At 44.0% G+C, this 25893-nt stretch overlaps 1 protein-coding gene across 1 annotated transcript in view; it reads right to left on the bottom strand.

The window, feature by feature from the left end:
* Positions 1-25893, bottom strand: part of BAIAP3 (BAI1 associated protein 3) — a 1057809-nt gene that overhangs the window by 83451 nt on the left and 948465 nt on the right. The window lies entirely within an intron of this gene.

The raw sequence follows: 25893 nt of genomic DNA on the forward strand, positions 1-25893 counted from the left end.
GAGTAGTTACTTTCTGTTGGTCACTACACACACTGCTAGTTGAGTGCCACTCCACACAGTCCATCATTTTGTGTAGTTGCAGTGTCCGAAATGTGGGCGTGTGAAAGTAATGGGCCCTTGAATGGCGCTGTTTGCTGGTGTGAGTGTTGGAATGTGATGGGTCCGCGGCTGGCGGTGTGAATGTTTTGTATGTGTCACGCGTACGAAAGGTGTATGAATGGCCTGTAAAGAGGTTGGTGCCTTGACGTGGCTTTACAGCTCACGAGCTGAGAGTCAGTGGTTCAGTTTACCATACTTTCAATTATACACAGTGTATTTCATTTTTGTGAAATTACTTGCGTATACAATTGTATGTACTGAATCATCACTCACCCTCGTTCCAAATCCAACCAGTATGTGTGTGTGCTTGCGGATTAGATGGGTGTGCAGTAATAATTGTTTTTTTTCTCTTTCTGCAGTAGGGTGTACCTTGCCCCTTATTGTGATTGTTGTTATGTGTTGCTTTTCCATTCGGATGGTGTCAATGGTCTGGTTTGTATCAGGTATGAAAGGTGCGTGAATGGCCTGTAAAACGGTTGGTGCCTTGTCGTGGCTTTACAGCTCACGAGTTGCGAGTCACTGGTTCAGTTTTTATGCATTTATTTATTGACAGAGCATTTCATTTTTTTGAAATATCTTGTTAATAAAATTTTATGTACTGAACCATCACTCGCCCTCGTGCCAAATCCAACCTGTATGTGTGTGTCTTGAGGAATAGATAGCCGTGCTTGAATGTTTGACTTTTGAGTAACTCTGTTAAGGTGTGGTATCATTTTACTCGGGAGAACAAGGGGAACGCAGGGTGGTAGGACTTTTTTGCCGGCACGGCGATCCCACGCCAAAAAGTTTTGAAAACTGCTATTTTTACCTATTTTTAAGGTTTGCAAGGATTTCTGGGTAGGAAAACATTGGGGGACCCACACATGCCATACCTCCCTGGACTCTTCCGGGTGTCTAGTTTTCAGAACTGTTTGGGTTTGCTACTTTCCAAAGAATACCACCCAGCCCCGGGCCAAAAACTCAGGTGCACCCCCCCCCCCCCAAATCAAAGTTATATTGCTTCAGGGTATTTTAAATTCACCACCGTACGATTTGGACCTTTTCCTGTTGCAGCCACTATGGCTACCCACGCAAGTGAGGTACCGTTTTTATCGGGAGACCTGGGGGAACGCTGGGTGGGAGGTAATTTGTGTGAGACCAGTGATGCCACGCTTTCCCAGACTACAACGTGTGAAAAAATTTACTTTTTTCTGCTAAAATTGAGGTTTGCAAGGGATTCTGGGTAAAGGAACGTTGGAGGATCCACGCAAGCCATACCTCCTTGGAAGCCCCCGGGTGTCTTCTTTTCAGAAATGTGTGGGTTTGGTAGGTTTCCATAGATGGCTGTCTCGCACGGGGCCAGAAACCCAGGTAACCGCTCTTGCAAAAGCTGGCGAATTTAACAATGGTGAAAATGTTAAGTCCACCAGCTTTTGCAAGAGGGGTTACCTGGGTTTTTGGCCCCATGCGAGACAGCCATCTAGGGAAACCTACCAATCCCACACATTTCTGAAAAGTAGACACCCGGGGGCTTCCAAGGAGGTATGGCTTGCGTGGATCCTCCAACGTTCCTTTACCCAGAATCCCTTGCAAACCTCATTTTTTGCTTGGAAAAAATCAGTTTTTTCACACGTTTTAGTGTGGGAAAGCGTGGCATCACTGGGCTCACACAAATTACCTCCCACCCAGCGTTCCCCAAGGTCTCCCGATAAAAATGGTACCTCACTTGCGTGGGTAGGCATAGCCCACGCCAAAATGTTTGGAAAAGTGCTTTTTTTACCTATTTTTAAGGTTTGCAAGGAGTTCTGGGTAGGAAAACATTGGGGGACCCATGCATGCCATACCTCCCTGGACTCCCCCGGGTGTCTAGTTTTCAGAACTGTTTGGGTTTGCTACTTTGCAAAGAATACCACCGAGCACCCGGGCCACAAACTCAGATGCTCCCCCCCCCCAAAATCAAGGTAGTTTTGCAATAAGGTAATGTAAATTCACCACCGTACGATTTGAACCGTTTCCTGTTGCAGCCACTATGTCTATCCACGCAAGTGAGGTACCATTTTTTTCGGGAGACCTGGGGGCACGCTGGGTGGGTGGAAATTTGTTGATCCACGCAGATTCCAGAACTTTCCACCACAGAAATGTGAGGAAAATGTGTTTTTTTGGTCAAATTTTTATGTTTGCAAGGGATTCTGGGTAACAAAACCTGGGGGTAGGCAGACGAGTCACCCCATCCTGAATTGCCCTGGGGGTCTAGTTTTCTAAAATGTATAGGGTTGCTAGGTTTCCCTAGGTGCTGGCAGAGCTACGGCGCAAAACCAAAAGGTAGTCTTTTTGTCCGAATCGTGCTAAATTTCACTGGGAAATTGAGGTGCGACCATGCTGCGTTTTGCGCTGTTTCATGTCACAGCCACTATGCCTACCCACGCAAGTGAGGTACCATTTTTTTCGGGAGACCTGGGGGCACGCTGGGTGGGTGGAAATTTGTTGATCCACGCAGATTCCAGAACTTTCCACCACAGAAATGTGAGGAAAATGTGTTTTTTTGGTCAAATATTTATGTTTGCAAGGGATTCTGGGTAACAAAACCTGGTGGTAGGCAGTCGAGTCACCCCATCCTGAATTCTCCTGGGTGTCTACTTTTCAAAAATGTATAGGTTTGCTAGGTTTCCCTAGATGCCGGCAGAGCTAGGGTGCAAAAACTACAGGTAGGCACTTTGCCAAAAAAGGGTCAATTTGTAACTGCAAAATTTAGGTGTGACCACGTTGCATTTTGCGCCGTTTCCTGTCGCAGGCACAAGGCCGACCCACACAAGTGAGGTACCATTTTTATCGGGACACTTGGGGTAATTCAGATTTGTAAATCAACTGTTATTACCAATTGAGCTTTCATGCATTTCTCCCTTTCAATGAAAGACATTGTGTAAAAAAAAATCTTTATGAAAAATGACCAATAATTCTCATGCTAGTATGAGTATTCCCAACTTTGAAAATGTGCAATTATATACTGTTTCTGAACTCTATAATTTGTACCCAATTCAGAAATACATAGGTGTCTTTCATACAGATTATTCCATGTATACATTTTCCAAGACAAAGTGCACTATACCCAGTAAACGAAAAAATACCATTGCAAGTTGCTGCTCAGTTTTTGGATCTGGGTTTGTCGGGTTCTTGGTGAAACTACAAGTCCTATATATCCCCACAACCAGGAAGGTCTAACAAATGTAACGGTATATTGCTCTCCAAGAGCTGTCAAAATTAGAAAAAGTTATAGGTGAAAACGTTGAGACAAAAGGCTGTTTTTTTCAACAAAATTTCAAATATTCCAATATGTAACTGTTAGTTTCTATAACGAAACCTTCATGGATTTAGACAAATGACCCCTTTCTGAATTCAGAATTTTGTCTACTTTTCTAAAATGTAAAGCTTTCCAGGATCCATTATTGCTTTCAAACTCATTTCTACCATTAACTGGAAGGAGGTGGAAAGCTCTAAAAATAGCAAAAATAGGCTATGTCCCAGACAAATGCCAAAACTGAGTGAAAAATTTCGGTTCTCTGACAAACGTCTGTCATTCCCTGAAAGCTGAGAAAATGGAGATTTCAGCCCCACAAACCTTTTTGTGATACCATTTTCAGGGAAAAACCCAGAGGCTTTCATTTGCAGCCCGTTTTTCCCATTTTTCTGAAAAAAACAAACAAATCACTATATTTTGGTTAATTTCTGGGACCCCTCCAAGGGAATCCACAAACCCTGGGCGCCTTTAGAATCCACATGATGTTGGAAGAAAAGGACGCAAATTTGTCGCGGATACCTTATGTGGTCAAAAAGTTACAAGGGCCTAAGCGCGCACTACTCCAAAACGCCAAAAAAAGGCTTAGCACAGGAGGGGAAAAGGCCTAGCAGCGAAGGGGTTAAATAAAATGTAAAATATGGATTGCACTGCATTTCTTTAATGAAAATACTTTTAAAGAAAATGTATGTCCCAAACATGACGCAAACCATGCAAAGTGTTTCTTTAGGATTTACCTTCCAGCACAAATCTTGATTTTGTTTGCAAAATAGCCCTAAAGTAATGAAAAGTAGCTCTTTATTCTAGTTTGCACTACTTTGCATCAAGGGAGCATTTCATGGGTTATACATGGGTGTTCTCATGCAACCACCCATGGAAATTGATGCACAGTCCAATCTACTATCAAAGGTAGATAGGACTTGGCACACAAAAAATTAACACCTCCGTGGGGCAGGAGTAAAGTTTGACCAAAACTTATTTTCTCAAATCCTATCCATCTTTTCATATGTGCTGCACTGTACAGCACAAATACAAAGTGGGAGAATTGTTGCACTACACGTAAGCGTAGTCTTTTTTCACTGAAGGGCTTTCTTGCCATACAAAAACTATGCTTAACATCTCACACACACCTTGCACTATGGTGCAAATGTTCGTGTGATTGGTGTAAGGAAGACTAAATTGTGCACATTTAGAGAGAGTGAGAAACAGCATTCTATCTTAGTTAATATGGCTGTGTCCTGGTCTCTCCCTTCCATGCAATACATTGCGAAAACATTTACTGTAGCACTCTGCTGCATGACAAATTAGTTGGTAGGTTAGATTTTATTGCTTAATGTATATTAAAAATCAATACAGTACCTTGAATAATAAAGCAACATAAAGATTCTAAAAGCATATATAAAAAATGAACAATCATCAACCACCATTTAAAATTCATAACATTATGATTAAGTCTCCCGTTTTTCTGTTTTTACAGATAATTACAGACAGAAAACAAAATGTTTCCTGTCTGTATTTATTTTTAAAAGTGGAAAAATGCAGGAATGTGTGCTTCATGTGGGTGACTCTCCATGCTGTTTTTCGTGATTTTCTAGGAAAACAGCTGTTTAGATAGGCAGTATGGGAAGTTAAAATAGGTTAAGATTTCCCTAAATGACGGTGTATGGCAACATATATTTGTATTATAATGCTCAAATGTACCTGAAGGTGTAGAGTTTTGCTATATTTGGCTGCTTAACTTGCTTAAATGCAACACGCAGCAAAGTATGAGTGCATGTAACCATACCATTTCGTGACTTTATATATTCGCAAAAACACAAAATAAATATGGATAAATACAATAAGACGGGCAAAAAATAAATATGGATAAAGAAAAACGGAAAAGTTAAAAAAATAAATACCATAAAACAAGGAGCCCTAGTTATGATCAAGGCACCTAAAGTAGATTATTTAAACCGGGCTTTCAGCCGCACCTCCACCGGTGGAAAAAAATGAATTAAGCACCAAATGGATTTGTTAGAGTTCCCGGCACTCTTTGCGTGTTCTTGTACCCACTTGTTGGAAGAGTGTGTAGTAGTCTGCCTCGCGTGGACCTTCTGGGTGGCATGGTGATTACCTGGAGGGTTCATGCGAGAAAGATTCGATTAGATTGTTGAGGCTTGAAGCCAGAATGCCAGTTGGGGTCCTGCCATGGTGTGGAACTGTGAGCTCCTGTCAATTGGGTGATTACCTGTATTTCTACATAAAATAAACTGATACAAGAAACCTCTCCAGCCCTTTTTGAGGATTATTACGCGTGGTTTCAGAAATGTATTACTCAAGTCCTACACAAGGTCATAGAAAAGAATATGTTCTACAGTTTCAGGAAATAGTTTACACAAGCGGCAGTCTGTTATTACCCCGTTGTCTTATTCCAGGACCCCTCAAACGGCAACAGTTGGATATGAGCCTAAAACGTAAAAAGGCTTTTTTTGCCAACATATTTAAGGTGGAGTCTAAATAAGGTTGCCTCATCTTTATAAAAAATCCATATGTGTAATGAAAATACTTTAACCTTGTTACAGCAACTAAATCATTTTCATAAGATATAATTTTCATCTTCTTTCTGATTATCAGTATGCTGGTCATCTCAGGGATTGCCGCTAAGGTTTTTACTAAGGAAAAATGGTAGTAATTCAGCTCCACCACGCCATCTGTACAATTTTTTATTGTTTTTAATAACACCTGGACAGTATTGAAAACCACAGTCAATTTCCCACAAGTCGACTGCATGGCCACGAAATAATAGTTGCTGTGGATCACCTCCCCTCCTGCCAAGATGTGGGCACTCATCGTATTGTGCCTATCTTGTTGTCATTGTTTCGAGGGTGATGGGTTGAATATAACATGGTTATCGATGTCAGAAGCAAAATTCATTACTCTGTGAAAATGCAAAAGTTATTAGAAATGACTGAATATAAAGGCAGGGATGTTGTAAATAGCATGATGTACAGGATCAATGCACTGTTAATGTTCATACTGATTGGAAATGCCTATTAACTTTAGACGTCTACCAACTAAGTATGCCTGTGGACGTTGCCATGCGATATTCTGGGGTGTTTTTTTAACAATACTTTTGTTTTGTTGACAAAAAAAAAATCGATGTCCTTTAGAAACATATTTTATTTGAGGCGGAGCCTGTGGAAATCCAAGGTGGATGGGAGTGCCGCTTTCTGGAATTTATCAACTTTTTTCCTCCTTGGGCTGTGGGGAAATTTCCATACAGGAGGTGGCGACCCAGACATTGCTGGTGAACTGGTTGAAACATTGTACAATTTCCACAACAAGGGAGAGACTGAAAACAAATCCAGGCACCGGTCTGCTACCTGAAAAAGAGCCTGTACAAACAAGGCAGGCACAAGATGACCTGATCCCTCTGAACTCTGAGCAAACTGGGGTGGAAATTGTTGAGCAGGGGGTATGCATATGCTGAAACAGAGGAAGTAAAGGTCACAGCAGTGAAACTAGTAGAATAATGAACAGTGCTTTAAACAGAAATATCGAATTGTTGCTACTCCCTATCCAGGGTACCTGTCTGCTCATGAAAAGTGCTGATACTCTCACTATTAAATGTATTGGAGAAGTACAAAAACACTCTATTTCATATTGAAAGAGTACAGGTACTCAGTCCCAAAGAGTTCCTCCTGCCCATTTAAAGCAGCACTGGAAGTGATTGGGAGAAGGATATGAGAAGACAGAGAAGGAGAAGGTGGAGCTAGAGCATGTGAAAACAAAGTATACGTTTGGATCATTGCGGCAAAACTGATTGGTATAAGGCGTTAATCCCCCTATAAAAATAAGCGACAAGCAGGAAAATAAGAAAAAACTTTAGTGGGTTATCACTAGCTGTGCAGAAACTGGTGGGAACCATTAGAGCTTGTTCCTTCATAACCAATGTATACCAGAATATTCACTTCTGAGAAATTATGTTGCCTTTGTTTGAACAGCACGAACAGAAGAAACACAAAACCAAAGCTAACACATCATTTTTTCAGCCTTGGCACTTCTAATCTCCACAAATGAGTAACAATGCAGGAAGCAGTATGAGCAGTAACTTGGCTGGTATATAGCTGGTTCCTGGGATGAGAAAAGGTCCTGGCTCCATAGATGTACGATTGATGCTACAATCGACTAACAGGTGGATTTTTGCCTGATCAGCCGGTATGAGAGGACATGGCTGATTGAGGTGTCCTCAAAAGATGTCCGACAGTGGTGCGTTGACCGAGTGGTAATACCCTGATGAATCTGCCATAAAGTAACTGGGCAGTGAAACATGTCAGTGTCAGGTATTGGTATGCGACATTAAGCTACCAGCCTTTTTAATTCACCAGTTCACACTAGCACGAATAATAAAGTTATACAGTGAGTGTGGCTGCTGATTTCATATCACTTTTTATGTTGGTCACATCAGGGAGCTATCGGATTAGCTTCTCGCTGAGCACTTTTCTTTGCACGCACTTTCTTGCTTTATTTTCTTTCTTGGAATAGGACTGGTAACCGATGATGAGAAAGGGGTATTGAATTGGTAACATCAACCAAGTTCCCCGAGGGTTGTTCGCCCGTGAGGTGCCTTCCTTTCCACCACACATTTTTCCATGGACTATTTGTTTGAGTGTGGGTGGTTGAACTGCCTTATTGGGGCAGACATCATTGGACTTGTCGAGTTGAATTTTAACCTGGATTCTCCTGGTTTTAGTATCAAACAATGGTTTGTAGAGGATTAGCAGTTATAAGAGAACACATATCTCACCCCAAACAATAAGGGGGAGGTTCTGGAATCAGACAGTAGAAGTATCCAGACTTGTGTATACTTATGCTTATGTGACGTATGCTAGCTATGATCCACGGTACGGGGATTTTTTTATATTGAATTTACTTGAGTGGAGGGCTATCCCCTTGTTGTACCGTTTCTTTTCCCTCTTGGCTCCTTTTTGTTATTACATATAGCAGGACAGAGCCAAATAATTATCTGACTGAGGACAATTAAAACTAAAATATTGAGTCTATGATAGGTGGAACCAATGACGAACCAAAAAAGCCTTAATTCCAGAACAAAACAATACAACAAAATTGAATGAAGTTGAGGACATCAGGGAGCTGAAATAAGAACACAGATGCTAGAGTGGTTAGCTTGAATGGTTCGGGTCTTCAAAGTTGACCTCAACTGTAACCACCATGATATCATGCGGGCCTGGCCTACTCCCAGCCCTGCACTCACCTCAACACACAAAATGTGACTGAGCGTGGCTCTGGCCAGTACCACTGTAGTATGGGAGAAAGGCTGTGCCTTTTGCCAGGCAAGTGACTTTGATCCTGAATGGGTGCTCCCTCTTTAATATACATAACCTTATCCAGGTTAATTCGCTCAATGCCCTCCACTCCTAGAGGTGAGTTGACTTAGCGTTCATCTCTTATCACAGCGTTAAAAATGTCCAGGTTCGATTACTGTAACAGTCTATATCTCAATATCCAGGAAGGATCTATGAACAAATTACAGATCCTGCAGAATGCTGCGGCCAGACTCCTTACTGGCAACCCAAAATACGCCTCAATCTCGGCTGAGATCAAAAAACATCACTGGCTGCCAGTCAAGAAGCACACTCAGTTTAAAGCCTTATGTTTGGTCTTCAAAGCCCTTCATGGAGCTGGCCAGACTACTTAAAACAGTAATTTCGCCGGTATATACCAAAAAGATCACTGTGGTCATCAGATGCAAAACTGGTGGTGGTGCCCTTTGTGAAAAAAGCCAATCGGGGTGGAAGAAGCTTTGTAGCCAGTGCAGTCAAAGCATGGAACACCCTCCCATTACATCTCAGATGCGTGACCAATCTACTGGCTTTCAGGAAGGCATTAAAAACATGGCTTTTTATTAATTAATCTCGCCAATACCCCCACCACTTTAGTCCCCGGCAGGACTTCACATAGCTCCAGGACACCTTTGGGTAACAGTTAGCGCTCTACAAATGTCACTAACAATAACAATAACAATCTATGCCCAGCATGCGGTATTATGTTAGAGTATAAGCAGAGCATTAATGGAATTTATGGTTGCGTTGCTCACCATAACTAATGAATTAGATCAGTTTGGGGGTTTTCTGTCATAACCATAACATCAACTCACGTTTTCTAGAGGAACTTCTCTGCTTTGTTTTTCAGAAATGCAATGTATCATGTGTTGTCTTAACCAGAACTCTCCTATATAAATGGGGACTGGTGGGAGGACACAAATGGTGCCTTTCTTGCTATTTACAAAATCATGGTTATTAAATTGACATTTTCATTGAAATCTCAATTTTATCTCAGATAACTCTTTTTTTGTTTCAATTTTCCATAATTTTGGGGGCCCCAAGCACTCCCCAGCAGTCGGGCACCTCTAATGTCTGCTTCCCATGGGGATTTTTTTCACTGCAACAAAATTGCAATTTTATAGAAAGTCTCTATCTTCAAAATAGCCAGAAAAATAAATAAATACACTTAATTATCAAATCATATTTGAGAAATAAATCAGATGTTATTGACAGAAATTGTAATTTTCTGAACCATGATTTTAAGCAGCAGAGATAAACAAAGTTGTGATAGATACATATATATATATATATATATATATATATATATATATATATATATATATATATATATATATATATATATATATATATATATATATATATATATAATTTAAACATGCAGAGAAGTTGGGGGTCAGGGGTTGCTTTTATTCATTCCAGGTTGACTTGAATGGTACTTTACCAATCCAAAACTGTGATGCTGTGCCAGGAGTGGTAAAAGGCTTTTGTCATTTTCATCTCGGTTTAGATGGCACTGTGCTAATCCTATGCTTAAAGACTTTGCTAGGAAAACAGATATTTGAGGTGAGCAAATTCTGAGTGTTGCTGGTGTTGTATAATAATTAGAGTACTCCTCATCGATGGATTTGCTGAAACTTGACTACGCTAAACATGCTATGTAAAAGCCACTTTTTGTGGGGATTCATAACATTGAGACTTGGAAGTCTGCCTGACATTGTTTTGTAACACAAGTATCTCTTTAACTACTGAACGGATTACACCAAACCACCAAACGTATTCTGAGTAAAGTACTAGTTTCACACCAGTTGGATTTAATTTTTTTTTTTACAAAAGCTACAATGGGAAGTCAGTTCTTTTTTTAAATTTTTTTATTTCAAATCATTTTTATTCAAATAGAAAACAAAAGTAAAGAACAATACAGTAAGTCTTCCGTTACAGAAATGATGCGATGAGGTTATTAAGGAACAATTACACAAATCTAAATAAAATCAAATCACATGTTGCTTGCATAGTCGACATATAGACACATACATAATGCATGGGAGCAGAGGCTGAAGTCAGTAGGGATATCGCTACAGGTGCACTTAAATGTTGTATCCAAATCATCAAAAGGGCCTGACCCTTGATCACACTCTAACAAAAGATGTACTGGGTACATGATAGCCCATATTATCTCAAGGTGGATCATAGTGAAAGGAAGATATATTCAATGATTTCCATAATTTCTTATTAGAAGGCCTCCATGTAGACTCTTGCAGTGCCGGGTTATTAGCACCTCTCAGAAATGAAAGCCATTCCTGCCAGATTTTGAAGTTTACCTCTGCTGCATTCTTCCATTTGCATAGAATCACCTTACATGCAAGCGTTAGCATTAAGTCTAGAAGCTGACGATCCTGATCAGATGGTAACTGTGGCTCAAGCGCTCCCAGAATGACATAAACAAATTCCTTTGCAGGTCTTATTTTAAAAACGTGGTTAATGCAGTCAAATATTTTCCCCCAATATATTTTTAGAGAAGGGCAATTGAATAGCATATGTGCGAGGTCACCAGAGCCTGAATGACAGTTCCAACATGTAGGTGTATCCCTTAGGTTACATTTAAAAAGCTTTTCCGGGGTCCAGAACGCCCTATTTATAAGCATATATTTTGTCTGAAATAGGATGGGAGACACTTTGTGGGATAGAGCAGTATTATGTATCACTTCCCAGTCAAACCCTGTTCCGGTAAGATTGGGCTCAGCTTGCCATTTCAATTCTACCTGTCTGTGGGCTTTCTTAGGTAATGGCAGTAACATTTTATACACCTTAGAGACGAAGTGTCCCGCAGACATAAGTCGTGGGAGATGAGCTATTAGCCACGGTGTGTGGGGCGAGAAATTACGAGCTGTCAATATCGCCTTGATTTTTAGAAATTCGTAGAAATCCATAGGAGTGAGGTCATATTTCCTTTGTAGAATCGAGAACGGGAGCGGTTCTTTACCGTCATATAGATCCATTGCCATGTTAATGCCTTTCTTGGACCATGTGTCCCAATAGAGACGTTTGCCATTGTGCTTAAGATAGGGGTTTCTCCATAAGGACATGAAGGATGATGTTTTAAATGTCATGTTTGTTTTGTGCGTTTGATCGAGTCTCAGCAAGGCTCGCCTAGTATTTAACATTATATATTTAGAATGAGGTAGGTGTGACAGGTCCATGGTGAGCAAGGTTTCAAGAGGGACATGATCAGTAAGTGATTCCTCAATATTAATCCATACTGGAGTGTAGGACGGAGATTTTATCAACCACTGAGCTCCCTGTTTACATAGGAAAGCTGTCTGATAGTTCCTGAACGAAGGAAGACCCAGGCCGCCTTTATCTTTTGCTAGTTGCAGCTTTTTTAATGATACCCTGACTTTCTTACCCCGCCACAGGAAACCACCAAACAGCCTATCCACCTTAGTAACAAAGTCGTCCGAGAACGTCATGGGGAGCATGCTAGCCAGATAGTTTACTAGCGGAGTGGACATCATTTTGAGCGTCTCCGCTCTGCCCCACCAGGAGAGGAATTTGGGAGACCACCCTTCCAACAGTGTCAATATCTTTTTTAGGGTTAGTTCCTCATTTGTTTTCAGGGTGGAGATCAGATCTTTATTGAAGTCCAATCCCAGATACTTAAAACACTTTGGTTGCCACGTTAGACCGGAGTCTCCAATGATGCCTTTGTCACCTATGTTGTTCAGAAGTTTGACTTCCGTTTTATCTTTGTTTAGTTTGTAGCCTGAAACCCTGGAAAATTCCTCAATATCTGTCATAAGTGCGGGTATGGCTTCCTCTGCTCTTTCCGACATCACAAGGACATCGTCCGCATAGGCTGTCAGTTTCACGGTACAGTCCCCAAATGGAATGCCTACGATGTTCGAGTCGTGTCTGATGTGGTATAGGAATGGCTCAATTGCCAATAAGAACAGAGAGGGAGACAAGGGGCATCCCTGTCTTGTACCCTGCTTCAAGCAGAAGGCGGAGGAGAAGGAGCCACCAGCCCTAACTCTTGCTGAGGGACAGCAGTATAAAGACATTACCAATGTTGTGAATGTGTCACCCAAGTTAAATTTGTGCAAGACTGCTTTCAGGAAAGACCAGTCAACCTTATCGAAGGCCTTTTCGGCATCCAATGTTATTGCCGCAGTTGGCGTGCCTAGGACCTTTGCTTTCTCTAACACATGTGCCAGAACCCTTGTATTGTCACTGGACAATCTATTTTTAAGGAAGCCTGCTTGAGATGGATGAATTAACTGGGGAAGGACCTTCTGGAGGCGAGCGGAGAGTATCATAGCCAGGATCTTACAGTCAATATTGATTAGTGAGATAGGTCTGTAATTTTTCGGGAGCGTTGGGTCCTTCCCATCTTTGGGGAGTACTGCAATGATGGCCTCTGACAAAGTACCTCTGACTTCACCCAGGTCGTTTATTTCTTGGAATAGGTGTAGTAGGGGAGAGGGAAAGGTTTTGTAAAATCTAGCCGTGAATCCATCCGGTCCCGGAGCTTTCCCTGACTTCAGATTTTTGATTGCTTGTTCTATTTCTAGAGCACTAATCGGTGCATTAAGATTAATTTGGTCATCAGTGGAGAGCTTTGGGAGATCGCATTCGTCCAAGTAACTCTGAATCTTCCCCTCCTCTACGGATTCATTTTTTGCATAGAGGTTTTCATAGAATTCCTTGAATACCTCTGTTATTTTGTCCGGTTCCGACTGTGCGACCCCTGACGCATCTTTAATGACATTAATAGTATTCTTCTGAACCTTAAACTTCAAATATGATGCCAGACTCTTACCAGCTTTATTAGAGTCGCATAGTTTGAATCTCCTTCTGTTATCTAGCCAGACACCTGCTCTTTCACTGACTATTTTGTTGTATTCATATTTCTTATTAGCCAGGGCGTGCAGAGACATATCATCCCTTTCCTTCAGGTGCTTTCTCTCTAGGATTACAATTTCGCTCTCCAGGGTTTCTAATTTCGCGTTGTAATCTTAGTTCATCACTGATCTAATTTTGATACATACTCCCCTTATGGTGCTTTTCAGGGCCTCCCACCTTATGAGGTCCGAAGTGTCCCCTTCTTTGTTAACCTGCAGGTAAGAAGAGATAGCAGATTGTATAGCGGTACGGTGTTGCTCTTTACTTAGGATTTCATCATTCAGGCGCCACGACGTTTGTCGAGAGGAGGATTTAACATTAGCAATGGTTAAGAAGATGCAAGAGTGGTCGGACACGACTCGTGGCTCTATGGATGTGGACTCTATTCTAGGGACCCCGTTCTGTGATATGAGAATGTAGTCGATTCGGGAGTACGAGTCATGAGGTGAGGAATAAAAAGTAAAGTCCCTACCCGTGGGATTTTGTAGCCTCCACGCATCCACTAAGTGAAAGCGTTGGCATAGGTTGAGGAACGCTTTATGTGATGTATGTGGTTTGAAGGGACAGCGGGAGTCCCTATCTAATATTGCATCCATAGGGAGGTTGAAGTCCCCAGCTAATATATGAACAGCAGAGTCAGGAATGTTTTCAATTTGTTTATTCAGGTCTTCACAAAATTTGAGGTCGCTAGTGTTAGGGGCATAAATGTTCGTGACATAGAACTCCGCATTGTCCCTACTTAATCTGGCCGTGACCCACCTCCCATCGCCACCAGTACTGGATGATAGAACCTCAACCTTAGATTTCTTTGCTATGAGTATCAAAACGCCATTCTTTTTACCCAAGGCATCCGCACCCACCACTTCACTATAAAACTTGTTCCTCAGGTGGTAAAACTGTTTGGCCTCAAGTTTAGTCTCCTGAAACAAGACGATATCACCTCTCAATCTCCGTGCATAATCTAAAATCTTTTGCCTCTTGATAGGTTGGTTCAAACCTTTAACATTCAGAGATAGTATCTTCAGTTTATCTTCATTACCTACCCCCAACTGAGTATTAAATGCATTATGTGTCATCAGAAGACATCACAATCATATCCTCAACTATGTAACTCATAGAATACAAGTAGTAGCCTATATGGGTGACATCATCCTGTGCCCAATAAAGCCAACTCGTGTGGCAACAGAGTCCATAGCTTCTCCAAATATCATGGACTGGTACAATGAGGACCATGCAAGCAGGAAAAAACAAAAGCATATTACACAAAACACACAACCCACCCCACAATCCCCTCATCCCCCCACCCACCCCACCCCAACTGTAAATAGTAGGCATGGTGACTAGAGAGAAACTGCAACGTTCCCTCCCCGTGTTTAGACACCAATATGTTAATTTGGAACAAAGAAACTATTACAGCAATCCTATAGGCTATTGCTGAATAAAACAGTATACGCATACTATTTTCTTGAAACCCTTCACTTGTGCTCCGGGGCAAGGAACCCTAGGACAAAAGAAATGTGAATGCTATAGTTCTGTCCTGACACAAGAACCTGGTATAGGTTCGACAACATAAACAGCTAACGTTATCACCCTGTGAAAAGACATGGCGAGGGTAACAACGTAAAACCAAACTTCCTAATTTCCAGATGACAATTGTAATAAAGCATGTGGTCCTTATTGTATAACAACAACAGACTATAGGATATGTGGGACCATTTGAGAGTACAGAATAACAATGAGTACACCAGAAGGCAAGTGGGCAGTGATAGATGCATCTCCATGACCTAGGAGCACTATAATAATTGTATTCAACAGTAAATGCAGCAAAATAGTAATAAAACTAAGCAGGATAGTAATAAAACTAAGCAAAATCCGGCAGAGTCATATAGACATCATCGATAAGAAAGAGTAACACTTATGCAATACTTGAACAGAGGATGCTCATTTGTAGCCTGAGGCCGAAGCCAAGTCTGACAAGCCATCAGGGTTATTAGTATCCATGTCTAAATCCTCAGGGCCATCTAACATGCGCTTGAGTTTCATGGGGTCTGAGAAGATGTGTGGAGAACCCTGGACGATCACTCGATATTTTGCTGGACCCACAAAGCCATATTGGAAGCCCCTTTTCTTCAGTTGTGGGCGGAGCGCCAGAAATGCCTTCCTAACAACCACCGTCTCTTTGCTATAGTCCTGTGAAATGTAAATTTTAGCAGTCTTCCAGAGGATATGGTTGTTTTTCCGCACGAAATCGAGAATCTGTTCCACATGTTGGTAGCGTAGTGGCTTGCAGACAATGGGTCTAGGGCCTTTTTGATTCTTGTTCATCCTGCCCGGCACTCTGTGCGCCCTATCGAATTCCAGTGGATGATGGAAGGTCATGTTGGTAGCTTGTGTAAACCAGGATTCTAGGAAGGTCACACAGGAACCCAATTGATCTTCAGAGCCTTCCGGAATTCCAAAAATGCGTAGGTTCCCCCTTCGGTTTCTATCTTCCAACTCAGCAAGTTTCCGCATCGTCTGGTCCGCGACTACGGAGAGGCGCTTAAGAGCGCCACAGGTCTTGACCTCTATGTCCTCAAGTCTGCTGATCCTAGATTCTGCCTCCACCAATCTCGCATTGGTGTCACGGATATCTTGTCTGATTGCCACTACCTCCTCTTTAGTCGATTTGGCCAGATCTCTTACTTCATCCAGTCTGTTTAATATCATCTCGATTGGGTCAGGGCTGTCCTTGCTCCCTTTGCTAGGTGACTTCGGAGTTGATTGATTAGATTTGAGTCTTTTCAAACTTTTCGCTAGATCTTTGTTGTCTGCCATTACTGCTTCTGTACTGTCCTTTGAAGAGATAGGATCGATAGGTCGCCAGCACCAGCACAAGGATATACTCACGAAAGCAGGCTAACTGCACACAGGGTAGATGGGTCGTGCAGGGTGTCTTCAAAGCGGGCCTGTGTATATCTCACATAGCGCAGACAACACTGTTTAAAACAAGTGACCTCTTGCGTAACCCTGTTTGCATCCTTCAGGATTCACTTTGTGCCTACTTGCCCCTCATATCCTTATATCGTTGCACAAGAACAAATACACGCACCTAGGACTTTGTTAGAACATTCGGTATTCTACTTGTGCTTCATGAACTGTTGGGATTTTCGTGCGTGAATGCAGGTTTCTGATTGAGGCTGAGAGCATGTGTCGCGATTTTAAAACCGACATGTGCGTGGAAAACACTATATTCGCGAACTCTCATTATTACTGCCAGGCCTGTGTTAGGTGGTCACATATGTTGGTCATCAGATCTTTCAGGCATTTAACAGGCATCTTATCGTTGCTCCCTAATTACACTGCCCTCCATGCGATCATTTGCTTGACACGATATGTGGCCGCCATTTTAAAAGCATTCTGCCCCGGCCTCCGTAGTCACAGCTTAATGATGGTGCGCAGTGCAGAAGAAAGGCCGTCTGCGTTTAAATTTGTGCCTCGACTTGGGTAGTAACTTGTTTAGGCTTATGCCTCGACTTGGGTATAGCGACCTGGATGTAGGCGAACCCAGATGAGCGAATGCACGTAGTCCCAGCCCTTCATTAAGCTTACAATTCAGACGCCTGGCGCTACGATCGAGTTTTAAGATTTGAAGAGCCCCTATGTGTCAGTCGCTAGATTGAATGTGCCTCCAATTGCATTATAGGTGGTCCGCATACCATATCGCGGTTCAATTTAGTTCATGGCCGGTTATACACTGAGAGCGTTATTAACTTTAGTTGCGCCGGCCATTTTGAAAACGCTCCGGGCGTATGTTAAGTTCCTTGCGGGGCGGTCTAATGGCTGCGCAGGGTGAATCGTACTCACACGCGGGCTACAGAAGCCCAGAAGATCATCACAGCCGCCGCTTCTATCTCCGCTCAGGGCGATGCGTGTGGGGAGCTCGCTCGAACTGCGCCGCAGTAAGTTCGCTTGTCCTTCCGGCGTCAGGCACGGGTGCGCTCAGGGATATCGTCGATTGCTGGGCATCTCCGCCGGCCTCACTTCTGCAAGTCCGCTCGCCGTCTGCCCCTTACATTCCGGACTACAAATCTCTCAAGTGTGCAGATTTCAGTCCGGTAGAAACGGTCCCAATCCCGTATTTAGCCCTGTGTCACGGGAGGGGGAAAACACTACGCCGCCATATCTCTCTGCGTCCAAACCACGCCCCTCGAAGTCAGTTCTTTTTAATGTCTCTGCCCCATGTAACTTTTTTCCTTGACTCTGTAGACAATTTGATGTGGCAAAACTTAGACCGATGCGATAACTGTCTGAACAGTGACTAAATCATTAGCAACATAAAAAAGCTAAACAAGCATTGGAAATGCAATAGGTCTCGCAATAGAAGAGTTTGACATTTTTCGTTTTTCAAATGGATGAGTGGCGTTGTGTGGATGAGTGGCGTTGCGTGGATGAGTGGCGTTGCGTGGATGAGTGGCGTTGCGTGGATGAGTGGCGTTGCGTGGATGAGTGGCGTTGCGTGGATGAGTGGCGTTGCGTGGATGAGTGGCGTGTGTGAGTGGCGTTGCGTGTGTGAGTGGCGTTGCGTGTGTGAGTGGCGTTGCGTGTGTGAGTGGCGTTGCGTGTGTGAGTGGCGTTGCGTGTGTGAGTGGCGTTGCGTGTGTGAGATGTGTGTGCGACAGATGTGTGTGTTTGTGTGTGCGGTTGTGTGTGTAGTTGTTTGAGTGGTTGTATGTGTGAGTGGTTGTTGTGTGGGTGGTTGTGTGGGTGGTTGTATGTGTGGGTGGTTGTATGTGTGGGTGATTGTATGTGTGGGTGATTGTATGTGTGAGTGGTTGTATGTGTGAGTGGTTGTATGTGTGAGTGGTTGTATGTGTGAGTGGTTGTATGTGTGAGTGGTTGTATGTGTGAGTGGTTGTATGCGTGTATGGTGGTGGGGTAGGAAATTAAACAGCAATCGAGTTTTGCATGCGGTGACTGTTGCCATGTTTTCGCCGTGCCCTTGTTTATCCCCTTACCACATTTGCCCTGGAGTTTCGTTGGCTGTGCAATTTAAGGATATCCCTGCCTGTCTTGGCCCCCGGTAGCAGGGAGGAGAGCGCGCCGGACCGGTCGCGTGGCACTGCTATGGACCCCCGTGTTATTCTTCGAGAGCAGCGCTGCTGATTGCCTCAGCAGACGTCCGGGTAATTATCTGCAGGTGGCGTTGCCTAAAGCGCTGCCATTATTATAAAAATATAGACCCATGACAACATATGAAAAAGCCAACACACAGCACGGTAGTAATAAAACATAGTTGAAACGCACTCACATGTGTGCGAGAGGCAGGCGATCATGTGGAGAAGCGTCCTCGGTTACAAACACCTCGTGTAACTAACAGCGGCAGCATTTTAAAACATTGTTTGCACTTTAAAACAAAGAGATTACGACAAACATATGTTTAGTTTAGAAGAAAGTGCCTGTATTTTAGCCCACCTTAACAGTACTACAACAGTACGTTATAGAAGCCAAAGGAGGGTAGGGCTGGGGGAGAGTCAATGGCTGCAGCGCTACCCAGCATGAACCCAAACATCCCATGTACATTATAAACGCACCAAAGAAGACGCAGCCTTGGTTACAAACACCTCGTTTGACTAAGGCGAGAGGGGGAGGTGGGGGTGCAACTCTGTGTGGCTTGTGCTCTCCTGGCGCCTCTGGTCTGTTTACTGTTAACACATGGAATTCCAAAGCAATCATTAAGCCGGATGGCTCCGTCTATGTTGTGCACCACTGGCGCCTTTTGTCTGTTTCCAGCAGAGAGGAAGGAGCTGGAGAAGCAGGAAACTGAAAGTACGGCCGGCCACCGGCCAGCCATGAATGAACCCCTTGGTTGCCTGCACAAAAATACGGGCATCAGAAGCAAAAAAAAGACGCTGCGAGGCAAAGAGAGAAAGGGACGCGGGCTCATGTTTGTTTGAGGAAATCAGAGTTTAAAACGAAAGGCACTAATCTCTTGCTCTTTAAGTTCTAGACATGGTCGTTTTTTATGTTTAAATCAAAAGAACTTTTGGCATGCTTGAGATACTGTAAAGAAACATACGGGCATCAGAAGCAAAAAAAAGACGCTGCGAGGCAAAGAGAGAAAGGGACGCGGGACAGATAGAGAAAAGAAGAAACGGGTAAAACAAGACGGAGGGCATTGCTGTGGGGAGGGGGGAGGAGAAATGCGACACGGCGGGCAGGGGAGGGGGCGGAGCGGGGAGAGCGGCATGAGGGTGTGAAAGCAGCAGGGGCCTGGAGTGCGGCTAAGGGAACTGAAGAAACGTGACACGGCAGGCAGGGGAGGGGGCGGAGCGGGGGTGTGGGAGGAGTGCGGCTGAGGGAAAATACATGCAAGCAGGCGGCTGGGGGCATGTGCACGTGCTTTTAAGCTCAATGCACATGCGCATTAAGCTTGAATTTCACGGGCACTGCAAGGAATCGCCACGATTCCTTGCAAGTTGGTTAAAGACTGTTTAAGCCCCAATAGTCTCGCAAGCTCGATGCGCATGCGCATCGACAGGCGAGACCTAAAAAGGCCTTTTGAATAGAAGGCGAGTCTTAACCATATTACAGAGGCTGCATAATGGCTAACCCTCTAACATAGGCCTATGTATTGCCATCAAAGGCTTCTGGTGACATCATAACGACTAGTTTGTAAATATCACCAAGTTCATGGGTTTGATTATATTTCTTGAGCAGAATGTTTTTTTTTTTTTTAATGTCTTTTTTATTGAGTCAACAACCGACATATCAGCAGGTCACCATCACATACAGTAAAAGACCTTGTGCACGGTTCAATCATCAGTGTCAGAAAAAAAAACGGATTAACCAGTACTCAATGTTTCCCCCTCCTCCTAACTCCCCTATCCCCTCCCCCGCCCCCCGTCAGTGTGCCCTCGAGTTTCTTCTTGCTGCAAAGCACCTATAGGCCTGGGTTCCACAAGGGAATGTTGATGAAAGAAAGGGTCAATGCTTAAGTTGTGCGGGGTGGTTTGGGTCTGTAATTAAGATGATCGAAACCATAAATTGCAGGTACCTGTGAAACAGTCTCCATATTTCACAAGCCCCGGTGAAATAGAGATTTTTCTATCACTGTATTTTGTGCAATAAAAGCAAAAACATACGTATACCTAATAATGTGCCTTGTTTTTCTGCACAAAAAAAGAGTTATTTCATTCCTGTATCTTCAGGGATGTGATATGATTTCACAGATTAAGGATAATTCCTGTAACAAACGGATTCCATCCAATTGGAGATCGCGTTTCATTTATTTTCTTCCCTCCGGTTTATTAGTTTCAGATTAACAATGCAAGTGGATAATCAGCATCTTCATGAAAGTAAACAAAGATTCTAATTGCAATTAGAATTCATTTTTAATAAACATTTCCTGGTTAGAAAGAAAGCCGCTTTCTCACGCTAACTGAATCAATATAAGCATGTAATATAAAAATACATAACATTTATCATGTGTTATAGTCACATATTGCCATCCGGCAGCTCTGGTTATATTACCAAACCACTTGACTTAAGGTCATTTGTTTTAGAATTCCATCAAAATCTCGCAAAGGCACAGGTAGCAGCTGCTGCCTCTGTCCAGAAGTGTCTGGGTGCAGGGGGGCTGGCTCAGAGTATGACCCAATAGGGTTCCACTCCTTGGCCCAGAGCATGCTGGGTCCCTGACAGCTGTACTTGGCAGGCTCAGCCTCTGGGATATTGGGCAAGAAAGAAGGCTGAATCCACACCATGGACCGAGCCTGCTGGATTTTTGTTGTTTAAATTTGTTTATTGAAGTTTTTCTTAAGAAAGTTCATAACTCATTGCACTTTCGTTATACATCTTATTACAGTTGTTGTAAGGCATGCATCCGGCGCAGGTCAACAAGTTTTCATGTCATCAACATTCAACTAGTACAGTCCCCTTGCAGTGAGGTGTAACATGCGGGGGGTGGGTAGCCCCTTTGTTGCGCTGTTCCTGATCGTTGCAATTGCCGTTGTGGGTGCGCTTGCTGTCGTTGGACTTGTGTGTCCCCACTGATTGTGGATACCTGCTTATGCCGTGCGCAATGTGTCTGTGCTTGAGTGCATGTGTCCCCAATAAATTAACGGTAACATCATAACTTCTGGTGCAGAACTGTGAACCAATAACTGTTTGGGCATGGAGTGGACGGGATTGGCAGGGGGCCTTCAAAGGTCAGCTGGGTGTGATCTGCAGTGTGGGTGATGGCCTTGTTTCCATGTGATGTGGTCATCCTATGACCTATAATCTGGTACGCAGGGAGGGGGTCCGGTCGCGGAGCAGTTCTGAACGTGCATTTTTGCTTGTAGGAGGGACACGCCGGTACACCGTATCCATTCAGGCGCGCAACACCCATTGGGCTCACCGGTCTTCAGCCCCCCCCCCCGTCGTATTCTCCAGCCCGGGCTAATTTGACGCGCACTGAAAGGATAAAAGAAGGCTGCGCATCAGAGCAGAGAATGTGATTTTTATGATGCTTTCTGAGGCCCAGCAGCCCGAGCCAGCCAGCCTCTGAACAGTTTCAGTTAACCTCTTGTTTTCCTTTACTGGCCCCGAGGTGATATCATTGCCTGAAGGCAGGGATTTCACCTACGCACTTGATGTGTTCAGCATGGGGTTGGGGTGAGAGTGGGAAGATGCACACAGCAGGGGGAAAGGGCTGGCCAGTGCAGGTGACGCTTTTCCTTTGTATAGGAATTCCTGCTGGCGTCAAACCCCAGGGTTTGCGGTCTGTGCACTTACATGGATGTGTATTCCATACAAGTGCACAGACAGCAAACCCTGGGCTATGACGCCAGCAGGAATTAATTTATCAAAGTAAAAGCATCACCTGCACTGGCCATCCCTTTCACCCTGCTGTCTGTGCACTTGTATGGAATTCACATCCAAGGCCCTGCTCACCAGTTAAATGGTGAACAGAGCCATGGATCTTTCTCTTTTTGCATCCATGGGCCCCAACGACAGAAGCAGAGGAGGCCCTGGTAAGGAGAAAGCAGGAAACATTTGACACACACCTATCTACACTGAGATCTTCGGGAGGGGCTGGATGCCAGGACGCAGTGCTGCTGATCAGCCCAACTCAACTGAATAGTATCAGAAGAGCAGGCAGCCGTTTTTTATGTAAGTTTCAGTAACTTTAATGAATTCTTCAGCACAGCATTACCTACTGCCTGCATATCTAGGTTACTCTAAGGAAATGTTGTTTTTGACTTACATACATGGAAACGTCAGAGGAGAGTCCCCTCCGAATATGCACATGTAGTGTAAGTTTGTAGTGTTCATTTTTTGGGGTGCTATGTGGGTAACTTTAGGGTTCAGGGTGGGTGTGGGTTTTAGGGTGCCAGCGAGTAATTTTAGGGTTCAGGGTGGGTTACGGATTGGGGTGCCAGGGGGTAATTTTAGGGTTCTGAGTGGGTATGGGTTTTAGGGTGCCAGGGGTAATTTTAGGGTTCAGGGTAGTAATGGGATTTGGTGTGCCAGGGGGTAATTTTAGGGTTCAGGACGGGTATGGGCTTTGGGGGCCAGAAGGGTAATTTAGGGGTTCAGGGTGGGTGTGGGTTTTGGGGTGCCAGGGGTAATTTTAGGCTTCAGGGTGGGTATGGGTTTTGGGGAGCCAGGGGTAATTTTAGGGTTCAGGGTGGGTATGGGTTTTGTGGTGCCAGGGGTACTATTAGGGTTCAGCGTGGGTATGGGTTTTGGGGTGCTAGGGGTAATTTTAGGGTTCAGGGTGGGTATGGGTTTTGGGGGCAAGGGTGTAATTTTAGGGTTCAGGGTGGGTATGGGTTTTGGGGCTCCAGGGGGGTGATTTTAGGGTTCAGGGTGGGCGTGGGTTTTGGGGTACAAGGGGGGTAATTTTGTGGTTCAGGGTGGTAATGGATTTGAGGGGGCAAGGGTGTAATTTTAGGGATCAGTACGGGTATGGGTTTTGGGGTGCCAGAGGTAATTTTAGGGTTCAGGGTGGGTATGGTTTTGGGGGGCAAGGGTGTAATTTTAGGGATCAGCGCGGGTATGGGGGTTGGGGTTCTAGGGGGGTGATTTCAGGGTTCAGGGTGGTAATGGGTTTTGGGGTGTGAGGCGGTAGTTTTAGGGTTCGGTGGTTATGGGTTTTGGGGTGCCAGGGGTGTAATTTGGAGGTTCGGGTGGTAATGGATTTTGGGGGGCAAAGGGTAATATGCGGGTTTAGCGTGAGTATGGGTTTTGGGGTGCCAGGGGTAATTTTAGCGTTCAGGGTGGGTATGGGTTTTGGGGTACCTGGGGTAATTTTAGGGTTCAGGGCGGGTATGGGTTTTGGTGTGCCAGGGGGTAACTTTGGGGTTCAGGGTGGGTATGGGTTTTGGGGTACCAGGGGTAATTTTAGGGTTCTGGGTGGGTATGGGTTTTGGACTTGCAATGATAAACATTTCACGAGCACATTGTCCTCCTATAGAAGCAATTGTTGACGAACTGGCGAAAAAGGGTCGTCGCCTTGAAATGGCATTGTGAAAATTGGTTATATTGTGTTCCTAAAGTGCTTTGTAGTAAAATATATTAAATTGGCCTTTTAATTCAGTACATTCTGTTCCTTTTTCATAAGACAATAGGACATAAATGCATCAAATTAACAAAAATGTGTGCTCTAATTGTCCAGTTTCAAATGCAGAATTCAGCACGTTTTCTCCGCTTGACCTGAGCGTTAATCGATCCCGATTATCTGCCATTTTAGCCCCGCCCCATTGATTAACATTAGCCACGCCCCTTCATTTGCCATGTTAGCCCCCCCGAAATTAATACCTAGTTGCGCCCCTGTATCCATTGGTGTGGACCTAAGCACATTCCAGTGCCCCTGGAGTGTCCACGGCGGGCCCTATAGGGGATGCGTGCGAGGTCTGGGGTTGGGGGCTTGCCGGTTCGGTCTCGGGGTGGACCGAGCCTGCTGGATGTGGTGAAAGAGCTTTCTGTGTAAGCTCTGGGGCAAGGGGTACTGGTAGGTATCGTTTCCGAAGCACACACACTGTGCACATAATACCAATATGCAAGCTCATGGTATATGGGCAGTGGGCTCTGGGACAGGGTACTTTCTGTAAGAAATGACTTTTATTCAGGACCATTGGCCATGCTGAAGGGTGCACCCTGTGAGAGCTGGCATTCGTGTACCTCGACACAAGGCACGAACAACAGCACTGTGCCCTCCCAGAGTCCACGGGGCACAACCAAATGCCAAGCTCCGTGGACCCTGGCACGTGGATGGAGGCACTGACATTTCCCTCAAAATCCGCTTGTATACTTAGCAAGACAAGCATATTGCCCTCACCTCTCAATGAACTGTTCATGACGTCACAAAGGACATTGCTGATGACGTCAAGCGCACCACTATCGTAGCAACAGTTTTTGATTTACATTGAAATGAATGGCGCGTCAGTTTCAGCCACGAGAAATGCATATGTTGATAGACAAAGTCAATTGTAAAATTGTAGTATTTCCTCTACATTTCTTTGCAATAAGTAAGTGGATATTAACCTCATCACTGCGGCGCGAATTCCGCCGCAGTGCTGAACATTCCTATCGCGGGCGTGGTCATGACGGCTCCCGGCCGTCATCAGCACACGCCCACCGTGAGCTTGGAAGAGGTTAAAGGACTGCTGTTACAATCACAAGCAATACATATTGCCGGACACATTGAATCGAGTCACGAGAGGGCTGAACACCTGTCAGTTTCTAGACGTCCTCGCATGATAATGTTACGCACCATGTAAATATAATTTTCAATAAAAACTTACTGAAATAAAAAAAAATATGAAAGATGCCTGCCGCAACTCATAACTTACTGACCCCTTAATGGGGGAAAATGCAGTTGTGAGGCTGCAGTAATACTGCCCACAGGCAGATGTCCCCCGAGAGTCGATACTGAGAATAAAAACCACCCTGGTGGCACTCACAAACAATGGCTACCTCTGATCACATTCAATGCAGCTGTAATCAGGTACCACTGTCAAAATCTGCGGATGAGCTAGTCACGTCTCAGAAGAAAATCAGACAGTTAACAAAAGTTTATTTTTCAGTGAATACGATATTATTTCACTATTCTGCCATAAAGTAAACCCAACTTGCCACATTTCATTTTCCTTTTTTGTCAGTTTCTCAGAATGATGGTGTAACTTCATCTGCATTTTACAACCTGTAGTAGAGATGGGTGACAGGCAGCATCTATTTTAAAGTTCTGGTTCTGATATTGCTCTTAGGACTGGCTTAGGATCCATACACTACCTTTTCCATAAAGTTGCA

The sequence above is a fragment of the Lissotriton helveticus genome, chromosome 10, assembly GCF_964261635.1.
Source record: "Lissotriton helveticus chromosome 10, aLisHel1.1, whole genome shotgun sequence".
NCBI classification, from domain to species: domain Eukaryota; kingdom Metazoa; phylum Chordata; class Amphibia; order Caudata; family Salamandridae; genus Lissotriton; species Lissotriton helveticus.